This window comes from Stegodyphus dumicola, chromosome X1 (genome assembly GCF_044657685.1).
Source record: "Stegodyphus dumicola isolate Sdum_Otavi_A_Nest chromosome X1, ASM4465768v1".
Taxonomy (NCBI): domain Eukaryota; kingdom Metazoa; phylum Arthropoda; class Arachnida; order Araneae; family Eresidae; genus Stegodyphus; species Stegodyphus dumicola.
Window position 1 is genome coordinate 197237968 of NC_140780.1, and position 21690 is coordinate 197259657.

A 21690-nucleotide genomic window follows, 5' to 3' on the forward strand; every position below is an offset into this window, starting at 1 on the left:
GCTAATAAAACCAAGTACCTATTACTACACGGGGAACAATTTCTTCTTGATGCTAATTTAAAATATGTCATAAAAAGAGCCACATAAAAAATGAAACGCATTAACAAAGAACTGCACCCGCTTGTTCACCAACAAGGTGTAAAAAAATACAAACACTTTCTTTTTAAATCAGTCTATCGCTTATATCAAAAGGTTTAGTTTTATTTATTTATTTTATTATGGTAAAGCATGCTAAAGCCACATGTCTATGAAGAGGGATGCCTTTGTACAGGACTTGAAAAAGAAAACCTGCTCGTATCAACGTTACGCTTGAGGAAAACAGCTATGTAGCCAGCCCGTTCGTCAGGAATCAAGCCCAGGTAAACTACCAGGATTAAGCGCCTTCACGGCTTGGCCGCTAGTGAGCACCCTGCATTTAAAATAAAAAAAAAAAAAATAAAAAAAAAAAAGATATATATAACCTGGCATTGACTTCATCATAGCAAACGGAACATGAACAACTTGTGAGTATGTCAGCACTACGCATATTATTCATTTTAAAAAATAAACTAATGCTTAAAGAAGAAAAAAAGTGGGGAGACGAAGTTAAAATACTATCGAAAAATGACAAAAACAAATTAAGTCCTTCATGATAAATTTAAAAATATGAATAAAATCATCGAGTATTTCACTATAATACTCTAAAAATCTTTCCATTTATTCCTCAGAATTGTTAGAGAAGTCCTATTAACAACATGTTTCCAAAAAGTGTGTAATACCCAAAAAAGTATTTTGCATTATTTCACACTTCAAAATAATTATTTCTTTATTTGAAAATTAATTTTATTGGATATCTCCACTTCAGAGTAACTGATATAAACTTTTTTAAATTTATCAATTTGTAAATCAGGGACAAGTTGCTAATTAAAGTTTAGGCTGTATATTTGCTTTAAACAAGCGTAAAACGTACTGCAGAGGGAAATCCAGCTACAGATAATTCGTGGGAATGACTTAGAATTCTTTTGTAGAATCATAAAAGAACCTTTGCATTATCCACAGCATCGCCCTAAGACAGGCCTTTCGGACCAAGGCTACTGTCCCTTGTTACGTCACGTTTACAGCATCATAAAACACGGCGACGACAGAACAGGGAGCGATCCTTAATCAGTATTATTGCCCCACGTGACTAAAACTGGAGTGGTGGCCCCCTGCAGGGGGCTGTAAATGGCAGGGGCAGAAGTGGGCCACCTTGTGACCAGAAATGGGATGTTTCACTTAAAAAAACTAGCATTCACAAATAACAACCGATTTTTTTTTCAACTTGTGTGTGTGTGTGCTCTACATTCCACATTTTTTGGATTAATGATTATTAAATATGGAAGATCGAAACAAATTGGATACACATAAAAGAGGTAAGTCTGAATATATTTCGCATGCATAAATTTAAATCTACACTTGTTTACGCAAGCGATCATTTTCAAAAATTATGAATAACATTTAAACACACATCGCCCAATTTTTGTATCACATAACTTTAAAATGTGTGGTTTATTTTTCTGAAGTTCTGTTATTTTTAATGATCACTCAACATGATGAAATTAATTTGAAATGCATTGTGGAAAAGTTTTGTGGCATCACGCAAAGGTTTGCAAAAGACACATTTACGTAATTAATAACCGATACGCATTTATAAATCAAACTTCTTGTAAAAATGAGAAATATTATACATTTCTTGATGCCTGAAACATACTTTAAACAAGCTTCTCCGAACAAACATTACACAACAAACATCGCAAGGTTATTATAAAACAGTTTGATAACATTTACTGCCAAATTTGAGTAATAACGAATTTTCCATTTGACATAAGCATATAGATTATATTCCTGTGATAGTAATTTTCTGGTGGAGAAAATATAGTTTTAAACAAGAAAACAATATAACTCAAATTTGTGTATATATAGACAGATCGGAATTCAATAATAAATTATACGCAGTAACAGAAAAATTATTACTTGTCACCTACGCGCGAAATGCGAACAGATTTTAAATTTTAAAACAGTGTTTACGTAAACACAGCGCAAATTAATAATAATAATAAATAAATAATATATCCGTATATTAATGTGATTAAAAATAAATAAGTAATCAAATAAAATTCGCAGAGAAGCGGTAATGTAATAATTACCATATCCACTCTTCCTTTAAAAAAAATTCGCTTTCTACTTGAGAGGCTGAAAAACATTTTTAGACGCATACATATGATATAGGTACTCTAAACTAAATCTCTATATTCCTCGTTAGAGCCAGCGTCTACTAAACCGCGCAAATCGAATCGTTATCGGTAACTGATGCCTAAATTGTAAATTCTTATCCTCCCTTAGCGCTTACGCAATGGAATGGGATTTACATCCGCAATCCGTTCACTTACGTGATTTAATCTGATCAAGTCCACGCAGAAGGGAAAAAATTCGACTTTTATCCCAAATAGGCTGAAGCCGATGGATAGGCCCATAGAAAAGAAGGCCTACAGGAAATGGTCGTTGCCAATATCTAAGGGCATCCATTCCAGAAAAATCGATGAGCTAGACTTTCCCGACGTCTGTAATCCCCCTGCGACGAACCAAGTGGATTAGGTTGCTGTACGTTCTCTATTTATTCTAAGAGGGTTATATACGTGCATTTCTTGTCTGTTTATAGTTCGCTATTTCTCTAAATTCTCAATAACAGTGAAAGAGGTTTTATTCATAACTTAGATAAATGATCAGATAGATTACTGCATTAAATACTTAATTTTTATTAATAAAATTGCTTAGAAATTACAGTATGCCCCATTTCCAGTTTCAATTACATTTTTCATTCGCACATTTATACATTTATCTCATGTATACTGCATGTATTTAAAATGAAATAAGATAAATACATGAGAATTACAGACAATGTAATAGATTACCATTTCTGAAAACGGAAAATTTTAATTAAATAGAAAACAGTTACTAACGACTGAAATTAATATTTTACGTGCTTAGAAATAAGAAAAATCAAAAAGAGTAGTGATATTTAAATAAAATATTGAGAATTTGTAGAAGCAAGAAAGCACAATAAGAATTCAAACAATGAAAAGTGTGAAATATCTTGCTTTAAAAATTTTTTAATATTAAATATTTAATTCTGAATAAATGCATTCCTATAGCTACACACAATTACTTTAAAATTTTTGTGATTCAAAGAAATCGTATTACAAAAATAGAAGTCATTTATTACTTACAGTAATTAGTAACTTAAGACATATATTGGCATTCTGCAAGCAAATGGCGTTTCTTTGCTAAATGTGAGCAATTTGAGAACCATTTGCGCAGCATGGAAAATTCTAAGCAAATTAATTATTATTTTTAAAATTTAGTTTTTATGGTCGAAAGATTCGTAATTTTTAGAACTTTGTAACTCCGGAGTTCTGAAAATAAGATACGAACCAGTTTTCCTTGGAAAGTTCTCCACGAAGGCATCCCTCCCTTTCGGGAGATAGTTCTCGAGGCTTTGCCATAATCACATACACACACTGAAAATGAGATCTGATTGCACCAATTAATTTATTGACTGCACTTTATGCCATCTGACGTAAATATTTTTTGTAACCATGTATTTGAAAATTAATTTCCCTTTTACAAGTCCACAGTATTTTCTGTTTTACATTTAGTTTTTATTTTCTAATTAATTTACTCCCACTGAAATGCTACGATTTTATAATTACATAAACTAAACGCATTTTTTTCCTTTTAATAACTTTTCATACACATTAATTCGCAGTATTTTTCTATAAGAATTTCAACGTATCTCCGTCAAAAAGTTAATAGAAGCATATAACTGTATTTCAAATCTTCTACAGATGAATAAATTTACAATGCAAAAAAACGTTAATTTAGAGGAAATTTTTAAATTTTTCCGAAAAAATGAGACGAAATAAAAAAATCCGCACAAAAGTCCGGCTAATTAAAAATTAAAGAGTCTAACAATAAAGAGACACTACGACTAAGCTTTTCAAAAAGCAAGCTACGAAATATACCGATCCCATCCACTGAAACAGACTCGGAATTATCATCATTAAATTGCATTTTGCGCAAACCCCCTCGTGACTCCAGCTATTATTCCTTCCTCCGTTTCAACTGGACAAGGATTTTAAGAAGATTTATGTTCTGGCTGTGACTTATAAGCAATGGCTAAGAATATCCAACTCCCGTCACAGCGTAGTAAGAAATGTATTTTTAACTTCTTGCTCGAATAAACGCGGATGGAGGAGCTCCCGCGTGGTCGTGCACATACATGAAAAATTCTGTACACCGCTGAGGAGAAGACACATAAACTGATCAAAAGGCTGACTGCCTTCTGGGTATCTACCGTGCCGAAAAATGGTATATGTACAAGTGGTTCGTACGATTTATTATTTAGATATAGCCAATGATTTTAGTTAGTTCTCTTCATAATTATCGCGTGAATGCTATTTAGAAAACAAAACAGTTTATTCAGTTGACGTAATGTTTACAATCAATACTAACATTAAACTGACGAGAATAACCATCTGATATAAAACGAGGAAGGCAACAGGTAAAGAAGCACTTTTTAATATCCTAACGGAGGAATCAACGTTACAACATAAACTAAATTTTAAAGCACTGATATCGAGCAATATTAAGGTGTAAAATTAGCAGTCAGTTAAAGACACCAAAGCTCTTGCCACGGAATGAACAATAAAAAGCCATATTTTAAACAGGACAGAGAAATTATAAAGGGAAATGAATGAATAATACTGCTTTCAAAAGTTAAAAATATTTTTAGTCTATTACATATTATTTAAAAATTCAATGAACACTTATTAAATGTGTTAATTCAGTAACACATTATATTATTACTAAAAACTAAAACCGAAGAAGCAATGTTTTCTAGGCCCTTCATGTAAATTAAAAACATTTATTGTTTATCTCGTATCAGAGGAATTTGTATTTGCCCTGCAAATTAGGTTGATTATTTTTAATGGGCACTACCGTTAAAAAAGCTTGCTTTTATTACATTGCTGTTTGCAATAATTCTGCCCCATTTAACATGTACTTGAAAAATACGCGTAAAAGATAGATATACACATACATGAACTAATTTACTGAGTAAAGGGTGCAGAAGTAATATATTTTTTAAATGTTTTTCCCTCTTATTTTGACAAGCTTCAAATTACGTAACTCTTTATACAATCATTACTACACTCAAACTGCATTGATGGAAAATCATCTACAAGGAAATGATAACACTTCCTTGTTTTGTATGATAAAATGCCTTTATATGTCATCGTCTTTATTCATCGAGAATTATGTTGCTGTTAAACTTATGGTATTGTAATCAGAATTGTTCAGCAGGCGGAACATACCTGAACTGCAAATACTATGTGCTTTTTATGTACCACTTTATAATTTAGATGCAGTTTCAGAGTCTAACATTTCATATGCATTGCGCTGAAATGAAATAGCAATATTCTATGATCACACGTCTTTCAATGAATAGCGCAGAAATGTATTGTTGTTATACGTAACGCATTGACCATGAGTAATGCAGAGTGATTAAAATAATTTTAAATTTTAGAAAATGATTTAAGTTCTTGACGATTCCGATTTAGAATTTTTGATTCATATTTCTAAGGCGGGGGGGGGTATGAGAATAGAACTTTTTTCAAGCTTATTATCACAGTGCCCAAAATAGGATCAATCTACTTCACTCAGCAATTCCTAGAAATAAATATAAAGGAGAATTACAAAGTTAACATTTCAAACAAAAACAGAACAAACATACAGCTAGAAATGGAGCCTGTTTCCTCTCATGAGAATGGGATAAAAGTGCAAACCTAGTCGTAAAGGAAAGGTTTTAAGCTCGGCTTACAAATGATGTTTTAGGTCGTATAAAAACGACATTAAAACGAGGTAAAGAGAAGAAATTTTTACTGTCATAACTTTTCCTCGCCCACGAAGAGTAAAACGTTTCATTTCTGTTCACCCTTCTCGATGTAGCAGATACTACCAGATAAATGCTTGCCTATGAAAAAGTAAATAAATAAATAAAAATAAAGTGCCGTCACATACAGGGCTTGAACGTAGGGGAAACGTCTCCATTGCTTGTCAGTTTCTCTCCCGTCCCCTATTGGGCAATTCAATCTCATTACCAACACAGAACCCCCCCTTTTTTTGAAAAACAGGGTCGGTTGTTAGCGGTAAAGGGGGGTATGCAAACATTGAAGTATTTACCTAGCTTTCGAAAAGCATATTTGCTTAAAAAGGTAAGGAGCATGGAGATAAAATGGTCGTCATTTTTATCTAAAATTTCTATAGCTATTCAATTCAACAGTAGCTTAACCTACATTATAACTATAAGGACGCTTTAGAAATATATATTAAGGAGTATCCGTTTTTATACACTACATTGTTTGACCAATACTTCGAAATACTTTTATATGCCAGTTAATTCCCTTCCGCTTTTTGTCATGCACTTTTAGAAAATTTCATTTATAATTCATCAAAATTAAATTACCTTGTTCCCATTCAAATTTTTTTAATTCTGAATTCTTCTGATTACACCTTATTCTGGAATGCATATACGACATAGAAGAAATTTGAAAGTGCTAACATTCGGAAAATTACGCTCTCCTACTCAGTTGCAACTGAATCATATATTTATTTAGCACACATTTCAATATAAATAACAGCCACGCCTGCGACTGGCAATTTATACATTATTTAACGTCATTGTTGAAATGAAAAATTTGGGGAAGCACTAAAAAAACTGCAAGTATCCAAATGCGATATAAACGTACTCAGTGGTAGCGGTAATGTTAAAGTAATGATACTTAAAAAATGGTCAAATGCTCGTTATTTTCCTTTACAAATTAGAAAAAAAAAAAAAAAAAAAAAAAAATACATAGCAGTAATACAGACTGCCAGTCATGAGGTATTAGGCTATGTATTAAAACACAAAATTTCCATTAAAGGAAACCGTAATTATTTAAATTTTCAAATCTAGAGCCCGAAAAAAAGTCGAGATGTTTTGGAAAGTGGATTAGCTTTTCCCGCACTCTCTTTTTTGAGGGGGAGGGGAGGGACAGGGTCACGCAACACACGAAATGAAGGCTTTATTAAAATAATACCGAACATAAAATTTTAGTCGAAATAATTCTTTTTTTTTTATTGCGTCCGCTAGCATTTTAAAGTGATCAGAAGATCCAGCGCGTAAGAGTTTGCATTTAATTGCGAAATAAATGATGACTGACTGAAGATTGCGCGATTCGTTATTTCTGAAATGTGATAGGAAAATAATATATCATGGAGCTATTCCTGGACATAAGCAATACACAAATGTTACTACATAGAAAGTAAGCAAATCTGCTTTTAATTGGGACTGAATAAAAAATATTAAATTAATTTCATTATGATATTGGGCTCAAATATTTACAGGTTTAAATGGAATAAAAGTGTCCTGTTACTGATAAGATGAAATAATTCAACGATATAAAGAAAAAAAAGTTCTCTAGAAACACGAAAATATTTTAGTCGAATAGGGCGGGAAATTTTTTCATACACCAAATTGCGATTTACAACTATAATCCTCTCTCTATTAAGGAGAGGCAGTGGTACTGATATGATTTCTGAGAGCCAGAGGAGCTGTGTTAATCAGACCAAAATAAGCGCAAGGAAAACGTAGTATAGAAGCACTTCCTTGAAATTCATGCTGGTTTAAAAATAATAATAATTCAGAATGATGCGAAAAGAACTTCTAGAATGACGCAAAGCAAACGTACAGCGAAGTAAATGTGGAATTTTCTTTTATGTGCTTTTCCATTTACGGACTGGATTACTAAATAATTCCTCAAAATATGTATTAATTAATTGACCAAGCGAAATTATTTCTACAACGAGTGTAAATTTTGGCATGGTCCCTTTCACAAACCAAGTCAAAGGGACTAGAGAAAAGATAGGAAAGCAAGCGTGCATTACAGTGATTGGAAGCGCATTAGAGCACGTTTTAAAAAGGAAAAGCGTCCTGAAAGATTTATACCTCCAAACACAAAGAGAAGCAAGTGAGGGGTTAGGATACAGCGGGAGGGGGGGGCAGAAAGAAAAGCCATGGTTCGGGCTTTCTGTTTATCAAAGAACTTGCTCCAGGGTTGGAGGGGGGAGAGCAAATTCAAAGGGGCAAAAATAGGGGGTAGTCAAATAAGAGAAAGAAATGGGAAACGGGCGGGGAATGATTACGTAACTTGCACTTATTTCGTTTTGGGAAGTTTCCTGAATTTTGTGAGAATTGCCCGACTGTATGGGGAAGAGAAAGAAGAAAACCCAGTAAAAAATTTACTTGATCAGGGCAGAAAGTAGTGTGGGAGAACAGTTTCCCCCCTCCTCCAACGGAAGACAAGGGGGGGACACGAATTTTACAACATGCGTCTATTTGGGAAAGCCCATTCACTACACAAAAATAGACGCAAATGATTGATATTTTTTTTACTAGACTATATATAAATAAATAAATACTTTTCACTGCTATCACTTTTAAACATTTTAGAATAAACGATGGCCCAGCGCAATATTGCTACTAACATAGCACAAATTTAAAAATTAGAATACTAAATTTCATAACAATTTGTCTTTAACTTATTGAGATAGTTCGAAACAAATGCAAAAGACCTTACATAAAATTATGTTTCATGGTTTTCCTGCGAAATGTTAGACTGAATTGAAATTTTTACAAAAGAAAAGATACCACTCATCACTTTAAACCATTTTCCATAACTGAAAAAATACTAAGAGGTAGCATTTCTGCAAATCAAAATACAATAATATGTATAACCAATTCTTGGATTGAAAACATAATATTTTCAGTTTCTCTTCAAAATTAAGAGTTCTCTTAAAAATTCTCTTATCCTTTGCTCTTCTAAATAAATATTTAAAGCCAAAAATATAAATGAATAAAATGCATAAATTGATTACCTCCATTTCCAGCTAACTCCAGAAAGGTTTCATGACGACTAGTTTCCAAAGAAAAGCTATCATTTTTCTTGTGTTGCAGACCTTTCTAGAAAACTATGCCGCTATACCGCATAAGAGTTTCATATGAAAGATGTTTCCAGAAATTCTGAGAAATTTTTATTCTTGTTGCCATAGGTAACTTTTACAAAATGTATAAGGCACCTTAGGGCTATGAGTATAAAACTTATCCAAATTTTGTCTGATTGGAGAATTAAAGAGTCTAAGAAACTTAAACCCCTCTTCCCCTAACACTAGAAAGGACTCTTCGATGGATTTTAAATTTCACTCAAAGATACAGCCAGTCACAAAAATCCCTCTCTTTTCTGGTTTCAAACCCTAGCCTATCCGTGTGATAGTAACCCGAGCATATCCGTCAGCTAGTATACTGTCTGAGAGAGAGATAGTTAATATGCAATGGCATAATAGAAATGTTTCTAACTGGCAAAAGCAGGGGAAATACTTGTATTTTGAGACCTACCAAAAATACCGCCATCCTCCTTATCAAATTAAAACTAAGCTAGTATTAATCTAATCTTCAGGCTGTGATCCCCGTATTTCTTTTCCGCTTTCTGTTCCTGCTTTTTCTTGCTTACTTTAAACCTGTAAAAGTACTAACGTAACCATTCAAAAATTGGGACGCTTTTTGAGCCAGTTTAGCTGTGTGCGTCTGTATCAAGGAATAAAATGGTTTAATGGCACTTACGCACGCGACACTTGCGCACAAATCGAAATTCAGGGTCACTTCCGTACAAGAAGCATTCACTGCTGGATAGGTAATAGTATTTTATACAGTTTGGTGGTACTTCGGGGCACAGAAACCACATCTTGATTTATTTATCTTTCGACAAACTGGGACACTGAATAATTAACTTGCTTTACAAAATTTTAAGCTTGTGGACTGCACAAACATAGGCTTTAATAATATGTGTTAAGAATACTAAATACCTTCAGAAGTTAGGTACCTATAAAATGTCCAAGTATCCCCAAAATAACACATAGTAAAGTTCAATGTCTTTTTAAATGATTGGTTAATGAGCGTGGAGTTTTGAATTTTTTTTTTTTTCCACTTTCTTTGATCATGTATTCGAAATATTTTAATACATTAAATACAGTATATCTTTTATTATCCACATAATATTGTATTGCGCGCAGCAATACATGTAAACAAATCGCTATTTTTAGCTCCCCCCTAAAAAAATAGAAACACGGCATGTTTTAAAACACATCCTCTCTCTGTTAATGTAATTATATTTTCTTTAAAAATTATTATTTTTATTTTCGTAACTCACTTAGGGATGTTCAAATTTTTGAATTTCTGACCACTGATTTCGGATGTCCCAGTCCTCAGAATAACTGACCTCTTAATCTACTGTAGGCTAATAATTTGCAGCTAAATCATTGTATTTCATTATGTATTACATTAGTGTTGCCAGATAATACAATGAACTAAATTTACATTTCGGTAACCAAAAGAAAAAAAAAGGTATAAAAATCATACGATTCGTAGAAAATGCTTAAAAGAATTTAGATATTTATTACATAAAGTGAGTCTGAATATAGAGTCAATCTGAATTCACTTTTGTTAAAATGTATTACAATTGCTTTTGCATGCGAAATTGTTTAAATTCTTTCAGTATACATATGTATACTGAAGAATATATTTTCAAATAAATTTTCACAAAATTCGCATGAGCATACTATAACCGTATATATCAGTTTAGAACAACATAGTATCAGAAACCTAATACTTCCTATCGCAGTGGAATTAATTTATTTGGTCAGACAAGTCAAGCTACTTGCGATGGCTATCAAGTTCACTACCAAGTTAAAGTAACCGATCAAAATATCTTACCATTAGTCTTAAGTAGAAAATATCCGAAAATCTTAGCTGGTAACAGATGGCGTACAAACGAGGTCTGATTTCAGTTTTAACGAAAGCCTATATTTATAACATTAACACGTAATGATTCAAAATGTTCTATCTGATTCTGAACGAATACATATCTCATCAACTATGGAAGAAGTTGTAGAGACATTAGGTTAATTGGAAGCAGGCAAGATGAAAAATGAGCAACGCCTTCGCCGGGAATCGAACCGCGGACCTCTGGAATACCGGCCCAGCGTGCAGAATCACTACACCACGAAGGCACGCTAGGAAGGCGGGAGAAATACCTTATAAAATAATATCCAAGATATCGGTAAATTACATATTTCCTCCAGGGGGGGATAAAATACGGATAAAACTGACCTCATTCTTACAATACTATAACCGTATCGTACTGTAACGGAAAAGCTGAAAAGGAATCTGAAGAAATGCATCGCACAGTGAATGTATGACGGCTATTATCAGTTTTAACATAAACTGTTGAACTAATTAAAAACTCAAAAATCAACAACTAATGATCTAAATAATATTGTGACAGATGTAAACTTGAAACATATTTTCTGTGATGAAAGAAGAAACTTCACTTCCTCTGTATCTTTTAAGCATTTATCTTGCTAGCTGACACTATTTCATAAGGAATTTACTACTTTTTTTTAATACCCGCTCTTACCTATAATTCTTTGATAGAGGTTGCTGTTTTAGGTTTCAGCTTCAACTCGAATAAAATACTTTAAATAATAGTATCGCATTCAGAAAATCTTAAGACTCGCTACTTGTTTTTCAAAAACACTTGACTTCATGCACTTGACATAAACAAAATGATTTACAAAAGGTATTGCATCAATGTGAAACGTTTCTGAATCAATCATACAGTTTGTTTCATTTTATGGTTTCAAACGGAACTCGAGTATTTACCAATATAATAAATTGTTAAATAAAGAAAAACTGATTTTGACATAAATCTGTTAAACTTGCTACTTAGCGAAGACAACGAAAAGTATAGAAACTGAATTCTTTTTAGTCATTAACTGTCTTTAGAAAAGAATAAAGCAGAGTTTGCGCAGCCAAATAAGATATAATTGAATCCATAACCCCATTTCTTAAGATACTCTCAACAAAGTAATAAAAAGAAAATGTAAGTGTTCTAAAGTTATGAGCAATATTTTTTCAGTATCGTATTACTGTTCTAAATTCTTTGCTTGACGACTCAAAATTTAATCCTTTTTCTTACGATGTACTATCATGTACAATGAGACTATTTTAGAGAAATAAGAAGGCAAGAGAATGCATATATAATACTTTTTTTGTACAAGCTAGAAGAAATTTATACGGTTTTAAATATGCGTCGAGAGTCTCCCGTCAAAGTCGAATTTCGAGCAGGAAACACATACGAGGCCTCGTCATTTCCGCTTAACGAGTTAATGAAGACGGCATATTTATTATATATATCCCTATATGCGTACGAACATGTGGGCACATATGAAGCGTAACCACTTCCGTGCACAGAGTCACGTTAGACAAAACGCTCCTGCTTACTTATTTTAAAAGTTAACTTCCTGAACTATTATTGCATTCGTTACACGAATTTCGCAAAGGAAATAATAATCAGCTGCAAATAGAATTTATGGTCTCAGTGAGAAATGGAAAGCGCTCAGTACTGGGGCAAGAGCTAGAGGCTCTTTGACCCTACCACTCAAGGGACTCGGCTTACATCGTCGTTTGCGGTTTCTTCTGAAAAAGCACGCACAGAGCCTTTTTCGCCACCTTAATGAATAACGGCCTTCCATCCCTCTTTTTCGGTGCCTCCAGTTCATACTCCTTTAGTACCCAGAAGTACTTAACGGTTCCGGATAGGGAATCATGATGGAAAGAGTTCTAGTTGAAGTGGAAAAGGGCATATCGAGTGTCGCACCGAAGAGATGGAGAACAGACGTCGGCAGTCTGGATTTACTGCTTGTACAGTGCTGCCTGATAAGATTTTCTTCAAATTTCAGAGCATGTAGCGGAACGCTACAAATGCATCGTCATCTCTTCGAGTTAAGGAACGAGTTCAGATTTTTTTTCTTAATCTTAAATAAAAAAAAAAAAAAAAAAATCACACCGATATAGAATCGAATATTGTTTAAAGGGAGGTACAAATGTTTCATGCACTTGTACATTCATGAAATAACATAAGGCAATTATAAGCCATAATTTTCTTTCTTTTCTGAAGTCTCTTTTTTTACTTTTTATGATTAGCATAAAGGAAGTGCAAGTATACAGCTCGGCAATGAAAAATGCAAACTGGATTAAAAGAAAAAGGAGAGCTACAGAATATAAACTGATGCATACTGTATATTTACCAGCTTCTAGCGATAAAGCAAGCATGGGATGATCAGATAAAGGAAAGGCTTGTAGAGGTGTGTTTTTGATATGACTCTAAAACTGGAGTTTATTGGACCCCTTCAGTACCAGAAAAAATTCCTTTGAGAAGCAGTTCTAGTTCTTTACTCTCACGGGCTTCTAGTTTTGAGAAGAGAAAATATTCACAAGAGAATAAATATGGATAATTTGGAGGCGGGGTATTACATACCTGTATCTTCGAGTCAGAAACTGCTGCACGCAGTTAAACGGGGAGAAAGTCAGAAACTTTCTCCCCGTTTGGAACAATGGCTTGCAAAATGAATGAAATAAAACGTTGAATTAAAAATCGTCTGATGAGCCAAGTGGTGCATGACGAAAACCTAGCACTTTTTATAAAATTACGTAAGAAGACTGTCATAATTACAATACATTTCGAGTCACTGGATTATTAGAAAATTCGAGCATGATGAAAATCAGAGAAACATAATTAGTATTACAATTCTGAACGTACTTTTGAAAAACCTAAAGGTAATATATAGCCATATTTTAGTTGACCTGAGATCATACACAATTAATCATGCACGAATGTAAACCAAAAATACGAAAATTAAGTATATATTTGAGTTTTTAGTATTTCCCCCACTGTTACAATTTCAGTATTTTGTTGCTGTTAGTTGAATAATTATTGATTAGCTAATAATTATTGCTATCTAAAGCTGCAACAGAAGCTTCTTACAGAAACTGCACATATACATATTTAAATATCGACTGCACGTAGCTCAACGAACACAGGTAAAAATAACAAAGGAGGCATACAAACATCTGCAGCGCGAGGGTTGCTTAATTTTATAAATAAAGATATAAAATAAATCACGTAATTTTGTTGTAGGGTAAAACAAGTAACGTGTTCTTTAATTTTACTTTTGCTATTATTTTAATTTCTTTCGCACTATTGGTTATCATATCTTTAATAATAAAAATTTATTCACATATATATTACAACAGATTTGTTTCGGCGAGACATTACAGTCATCAATTTGTTTTTAAATAATTGTCTTGCATTTCGACATCCATTTTGTTGAATGTCATATATGTTTTATAGAGGACGTATCTCTGGCTCTCATCGCTCCAACTTCCCTCTCCAGAATAAGTTTTTGGTATGTTCAGTTCTCTGAAACTGTAAACGATTTTACATAAATGTTGTGAAGCTGTCATACGTTTTCTCTTGCCGAACAGCATCATTAGCGTATGAATGGAGACTTTCGAAAATAACATTATTTCCCCTTTTAATTTTAACCTCAAATTCTGGATACTGAGCAGAGAAATCCCCCTTAAGGAAAATGAAAGGAATAAGCATAATTATGTTCAAATAATTAAATTTAAATAATGTTAAAATGTGCAGACTATAAAATTTAACGCCACTAAAAGAGATATCCAGCCTCTGTGTGTAAGTTCCTAATTAAAGCATTTATTAATGACGCAAATGGAGATATTAAATGGACATTATGTGGAAATATTAAAATTTACAGATTTTAATAGCGACTACAAAATGCCAGTGGTTTTTAACCTGGATTTTATTATTTTCTGATGCAGACGATTGAGTATTCCTTACCTTTTCGAATTTCTTTACGCAGTTTTCAATTCAATGTAATGGACAGTAAGACACTGCCTAGTGTGGTATTTCAAATAAAGACAACTTTCGTTTTGTACAATTTATTTGTATGTACAGAAGTGAATTTTTTTTTTTTTTTTTTTCAGAGGGTTTAAATCTTTTTCGACAATTTTCTAAATTCATTTTTAAAATCAATACAGGGGTTGACCCCTAAAAGTGAACGCACGTGAGTAAAGAACTCCAATCTATTTTTATTTAACTTGTTCCCCTTTCGCTACGAAAACAGAACTAATATTGAAACTACCCGAACCGCCGTTAGTGGGGGAAAAAAGTTATCTCGCACCAGTAGCTCCTCTGGAGGGTTTAAAATTTAAAACAAATTTCAGGAGGGAAATTTTGCAAACCATAAATCTCATCTTTGGCAGTCTGATTCTAAATAGCAAAGAAAAAATAAAAACAGAAGGGAAAAGAAAGTAAAGCATTAAAAAAAACTCAGCCTAAGAGTCTGGGTCTGTGCTGTTTATAACCGGGAGAGCCTCTCCCTCCCTCTCAGAGGGCTTTCCCTCTCAGCTGAGTCGGGATTAATTCATGAGCTGCGGGGTTTGGGAATCCCTCCCTCCCTCCTGGTAAAAGGGAGGGCACAACGTGAGACCCACCCATAAATCAAGTTACTTGGCATGTTTGGATGTAATGCTCCCAAAGGACCGAGAGGCGCTCTCTTCTGAGGAATGGCCAGGTTGCCAAGGCTCAGGAAGAGTGGAGGATTGTTAGAAACAGCGCAGAAGATAAACCGAAAGAATACGGGAAAAAGGAAAATGAGGCCATGTCATATTTAAGAATGATGTCGTTTCCCATTGCCACGCAACAGCAAATGCATGCATAGCACTGTATGCGATGTATGAATGATGAATGAAATGTACCACTACTGTAGGTACTGGCGACAATACTACGTTTTCCTTTCTCTAATAAATGTCTTTGGAACTGAACATCACCCCCAGAAATAAATGCTGCTTCTAATGACACATTAATGCCTTTGAATATAAATATTACCTCAACAGAATGTAATATCTGGATCCGACACTGAAAATACTTTTAAGCTGACACACTGGACACACTTGTGTTCTTACGGCGAGAAATTGAGCTGCAGATTCGCTAAAATCTGCACACGTGTCTCCATAAATAAATACCTATTTGATGCTGCAACAGAAGCGTGTTACAGAAATTAAATAGACTGCACATATATATATTTAAATAATGACTGCACGTAGTTCAACAAATACAGGTAAAAATAACAAAGGTAGGCACACAACATCTGCACATTAGCAGCACGAGAGTTGCTTAATTTTATACATAAAGATATAAAATGTGTCACGTAATTTTGTTATAGATAAAATAAATAACTTGTTCTATAATTTTACTTTTGCTATTATTTTCATTTCTTGCTCACTATTGCTTAATCATTTTAACCAATTCCAATTCTGACGGATTTGCTTCAGCTTTAATAAGCCTACGGTATGAATAGAGGTATGACATGCTGTACTCCACTTCCAAAATCATCAGTGTGAACTGGGGACATGAAATGAAGTAAAATGTTTACAAAATCATCAATAATTTACTTGGACTTATGAAACTTGCTCGCCCTTTTTTAGGTCTAATATTTGCGGCAAATAACAAACATATTTCACAGTGAATAGTTAATCATTTCATTACACGGATCACAAAAAATTCTGACAGCTGCAGGACAGTAATGGTGATTGGTAAAGATTGAGTGCTACAGCATTTGCTTCGGGTTCGGTATCTAGATACGGAGCAAACATCTGTGACTGCATATATAGAAGATGACAGTGGAAATCCTTTGATCTGGAAGTCCATTGGATAAGGACAGACAAATCGAAGACACCCTCCCCTTAGATCTTATTTCCGAAATGCTCTTAATCAAAAGCTGATGGAATTAGGCAAGTACTTGGCTGTAATTAAATAATCTAATAAAAAAGTTCATGCTTAAAACTTTGCAAACTTTTTCAGCGCTTTCTTAAAAATTTACGTTTAATGAGAAATAAATGCAAATTCAAATATAGTAATCTCGTTTTAAATATTTATTGAATTTTACGAAATTGAACATTACCTTAAAGTATTTTCTCCCTCCTATCAGCATGCCTGCGTGGTATAACGGTTAGCACACTCGGCGTGTATTCGAGAGGTGTAGGTTCGAGTCCCTGCGAGGACATTGCACATTTTCCATATCTCCTGATTAACCTAATGACCCTACAACCTTTATGCATTATTTTGAACAACTTCTCACAATTGGTGGATGTCTTAAATACTATGAAGCATTCGCTTACGAAAACTTACTATTAAGTTAGGTAAGTTTGTTCATTATATGTTTTAATTAATAGCTAATACTGCAGTGTTCTCTTGAAACATTAAGCTGCACGTAAAAATTGCAGAGAACGGGCGTAGATGGAAAGAAAGAATTAATAATTAAGGAAGCTAAAGAAGAACAAGAAGGAAGCTAAAGATGAAACAACAGTATAGTCTTTGTTATGATATGTAGGGTTGAGTTTTTGCAGCCATTTTTCCGATTAAAGCAGAAAATAGAGAAATGGTCGATCCGATTAAACTTCTTAAATCAGCCTTAAAGGAATGAAATTTCCCACAGGATTCAAATATAATAGTTGATCCTCGTTAATTCGAATTAGTGTGGATAATGAAAATTGTCCGACTTATCAAAAATGGTCGAGATATCATTTCTGTTTTTTGGATATAATCTTCTCTTGAAAAATCGTCAACTGATCAAAATTGCGCCATATCTGTTGCTACAAAGCACTTAAAATTCACAATTCAAATGAACGTTAAATGAGAAAGACCATTTACTAGAAATTTCTGCTCACCAAAAGATGATAAATCATGAAAACGCACATTTTTTCATTATGTCTGTATTGGCAAACTTATAGCTATTTTTAACTAAATTTTACACTTCAAAACATTCGATCCGTTGTAAGTTTAACAGATATTTAAATACATATATTTTTGTTACGTTAATTGTAATCTTAAAGATACAACTGAGCTTTAACTCAACGTAGAAATATATCCCTGTGGCACAGAAAATTTGCATATGAAGCACTAACATAAGAAAAGTAGGCACATTTTTCTCTCCTTGAAACTAAATTAAAATTAGCAGCTTTTAATTACACTTCTTTAACCTTATGCATTTTTATTGCGTTAAGTATTACGATAGACAACAGTCACACTATGCAAAACCATACATAATTAGGTGTTTAATAATTCTACTACATCATCCCAATAAACGGCAAAGAAAAGCTATCTACAACATGAATTATTTATATGTATGTATGCTCTTCTTAAAGGATACTTTTATGCACTTTAAATTGTATTTATACTTTTTGTTGACTTTCAGCAAGTTTTCAGTGCACTTTAAATGGAAATATAATCTATTTCCGGATAATGCTTTCCAACTTAGTTATCGTTCCTTATTAGCTATCTTTACCTGTTACTAACACACATGTAGTTAGATATAGGTATATGTGTAACCTGCACATGTACATTATAAATTAAATATACTTAAAAAAGGGCAGAGATCTGCAGTTTACTAAGGTTACAGCATTTTTTCGTTTTGAGTTTCTTAGTGAGTCGTCTATAATTCAGCCATAAAATCACGAAATGGGAAAGAAGGATTTTTATGCCTCAACAAACAAGCAACGCCCGCAAAAACAAATCATAAAAGAAAAATACAACTGAAGATTTTTCGCCTCAGATATTCCCACTACAATAGCAGGAAGTTCTTCCGTTCAGGGTTGGGGGGAAAATGTCTCTTAAAGTTGACGATACTTGCAGTCAACATTACTGACAAGAAGATGACACAGACATACGGCAGGCAACACAGATGTCTTTTTCCTTCCCTCCTAACTCCATATGAATCCCCCATTTCGGTTTTGTCCCTTTCAGCGCGGTAATCTATGATAGCCGTTAATGTGCTTTATGTACCCCGCCTCCATAAAGAGAACAATCAGTTTACAAGATGGCGGCGCTCGCAGCTTCGCGAAGCCACCACAGGAGGTCGCCGCAATCGATAAGAGGCGGGTTGCTCCTCGCATCTTATCCCTGGGTATCCGCTTGCCCTCTCTCTCTCTCTCTCTCTCGCCCTCGTTCATGAAGAAGGAGAAATGGGGAATCTTCTCCAAAAAATATGCAATTGTTTTAAGACCAATAAAGGTCCCTCGAAAATATCAATTAGACTGCCGAGCTTGAGAGCAGACTGTTCCCATAACAATAACTATTTAAAATATTTAAAAATAATCTCCAAATCCATTAAAGAAAGGACTAAAAAAAGAATATTTAAAACATTTTTCTGCGTTAAATGATTTTTAAAGTGGTTATGAAAATGAATATTTTGAGTTTACAAATGATATAGTAAACTGAAGGGCGGAAGAGAAGAAAAGGTATTTACGTAAAGGAGATAAAAAAATGAGATGAAACTGGTATTTCTCAACTGGAAGACAAAAACGTAGATCTGTAGGGACTCGACTGTATCATCTTTGCTTACAGTTAAGTTGGCATTATGTGGGAAGGATTAACACGCCACTAAGCATATTAAATCAGAAAATATTTTAAAGTATTTACATAATTATAACAACTAGTTTAGAAAAGAAAATGAAAAGAAGCTAACAAGATTAAATTTAATTAAATTCTAGCTAAAATTCCACAAAAATATTTATGAAAAACAAGCCCAAACCTATCCAGAGGAATTCGTTGAAGATGATGTTAATATCGGGAAAGAATTGTCTCACGAGAAGGAATTAAATGTAAATGTTTGTAACAGTGTTCTCACAAATAAGAACACTGTTACAAACAACATAAAAAACAGATTTATCCAAAACCGTCAGACGAGAGACCGTGTTGTTAGAAGGGCAGATAGCCCTAGTAGGCTTCAAGGAGGACTTTCTAAGGGAAACTGGCACGTTTACGTGTTACCGCATGAGAAAAAACGAAAACGCCCATGCTGCTATCCCGTTCGTCTAGAATCGAGACCAGGTCGAAATTACCAATGTTCAGCGACTTAACCGCTCGGCCGCTGGTGGGCGCGTTAAAAGATAAAGAACTTCAAAGCAAATATTTAAAGGCAGTATACCGCTCATTATTAGCAGTACCACCAACTAACATTTTCAACTGCAAGTAATGCCCAAAATTACATTAGAAGCTTAATGGCAGTTCAATAGATGCATTATGAATTTTACGACCACATTTGAAAAATGTATGCAGTTAATAAATTGGCTTTTTTTTTCCCCTATTACTAGATATTATATAATAGACTACACAAGATTTTTATGTGGCATTTACGCTTCTTAATAATAATATTATTTATAATACTGTTTAATTTGTTCATTTATTGTGCTGTAATACCGTAATTGTTTATTTTTTGTTTGTTTCTAATGTTATAAAGTATTATTTCACTGCTCTTATTAATAATAGCTGATTATAACATTTGTTCGTTTATCTTATATTTGTACATAACAAAATTTTTTATATTTTTATGTTTTATGCAATTGTTCGTTTATCTTATATTTGTACATAACAAAATTTTTAATATTTTTATGGTTTATGCAATTTTTGTGTAAAACTAATAAATATGGCAAAGAAATAACCGTATTTTTGTACCTCTTTTGAAAAATCTGGTACAGCGTTTAAAAAAATACCGAATACCAGTAACGTATTTTTGGTCCGGTATTGCAATCACTAGTTTCGATATAAATAAGTCAGTTTTAAAACGAATACCGAAGATAATCGAATTAACTATCAATTTTATTATTAATAATTAAATTTTTGTAATCAATGGGATCTTGATCAACTGCTGGTGCATACTCGGCTATCGACCCTCAGTCGACTCCTTAATCATTCACTCCCAGGGGTTAGATACCTACCCCGCTGGAAACACATGAATTAAACTATGTATAAGCTACGTATGTGATTTTAACTCATTATTAGATAAATAGAATGATATTGGTAATTTGCCGAAATATAATGCACGCATCAATGGCTATTTTTCAGAAGCATTCTAGTACACATGTTATGCAATTAATGAATTGAAATAAAAAAAAAAGAGCCCGTTTTATTAGTAATTCAGCCTTTTTTGTTACTAATATGCAGTTCAAAATACAAATAAAAATTCTGCTCCTTAACCATGTCAATCCCATTTTATTAATTGTATTTGCTGCACATTAACATAAAACAGTTTCAATTTTTAATTTTCTCTCTAGACACAAGAGAAACTGTCACTATGTCTATGCCTTTAACTTAAAATTGAAATTGTACCGCAAGCCAATCTTCAAGTAACCAAACTGAAAAATTCTATCGGGCTATTTGCTTTTGATAAATGACTCGATAATGGAAGATGGCTTCAACTGTATTTCTTGTGTACATGAAATAGATGATGTCAAATATTAAACTTTGTCTTAATCTTTAAAAATTTGCGAATGGAAAGTGTTTATTTCAGCCTCGTCTCGTGGTGGAGGGAAATCTTATCATATTTACAAGATTCGCTTAACCAATAGCAAATATTAAAGCATACCAATAGCATATTTTAAAACGTATGGCCTGGGTTATAAGATGTATCAGAATAGTATTTACAGGTTTTATACGGTCCCTTAGAAAGGAAAAAGAATGTGGGAGGATAAAGACGAGGGTTATTGAGAGTTTGAGGGGAGAAAGAAAAGATATTATTTGGGGTACAGGAAAAGGGGGAAAGTAACGGGTAATTTAATCGCAAACTCATCATAAGGAAAAGAAGACACCCATATATACG

General features: G+C 33.4%; 1 long non-coding RNA gene across 14 annotated transcripts in view; it reads right to left on the reverse strand.

Moving 5' to 3' along the window:
* Positions 1 to 21690, reverse strand: part of LOC118180835 (uncharacterized) — a 189911-nt gene that overhangs the window by 30224 nt on the left and 137997 nt on the right. The gene's annotated exons all lie outside the window — the stretch shown is intronic.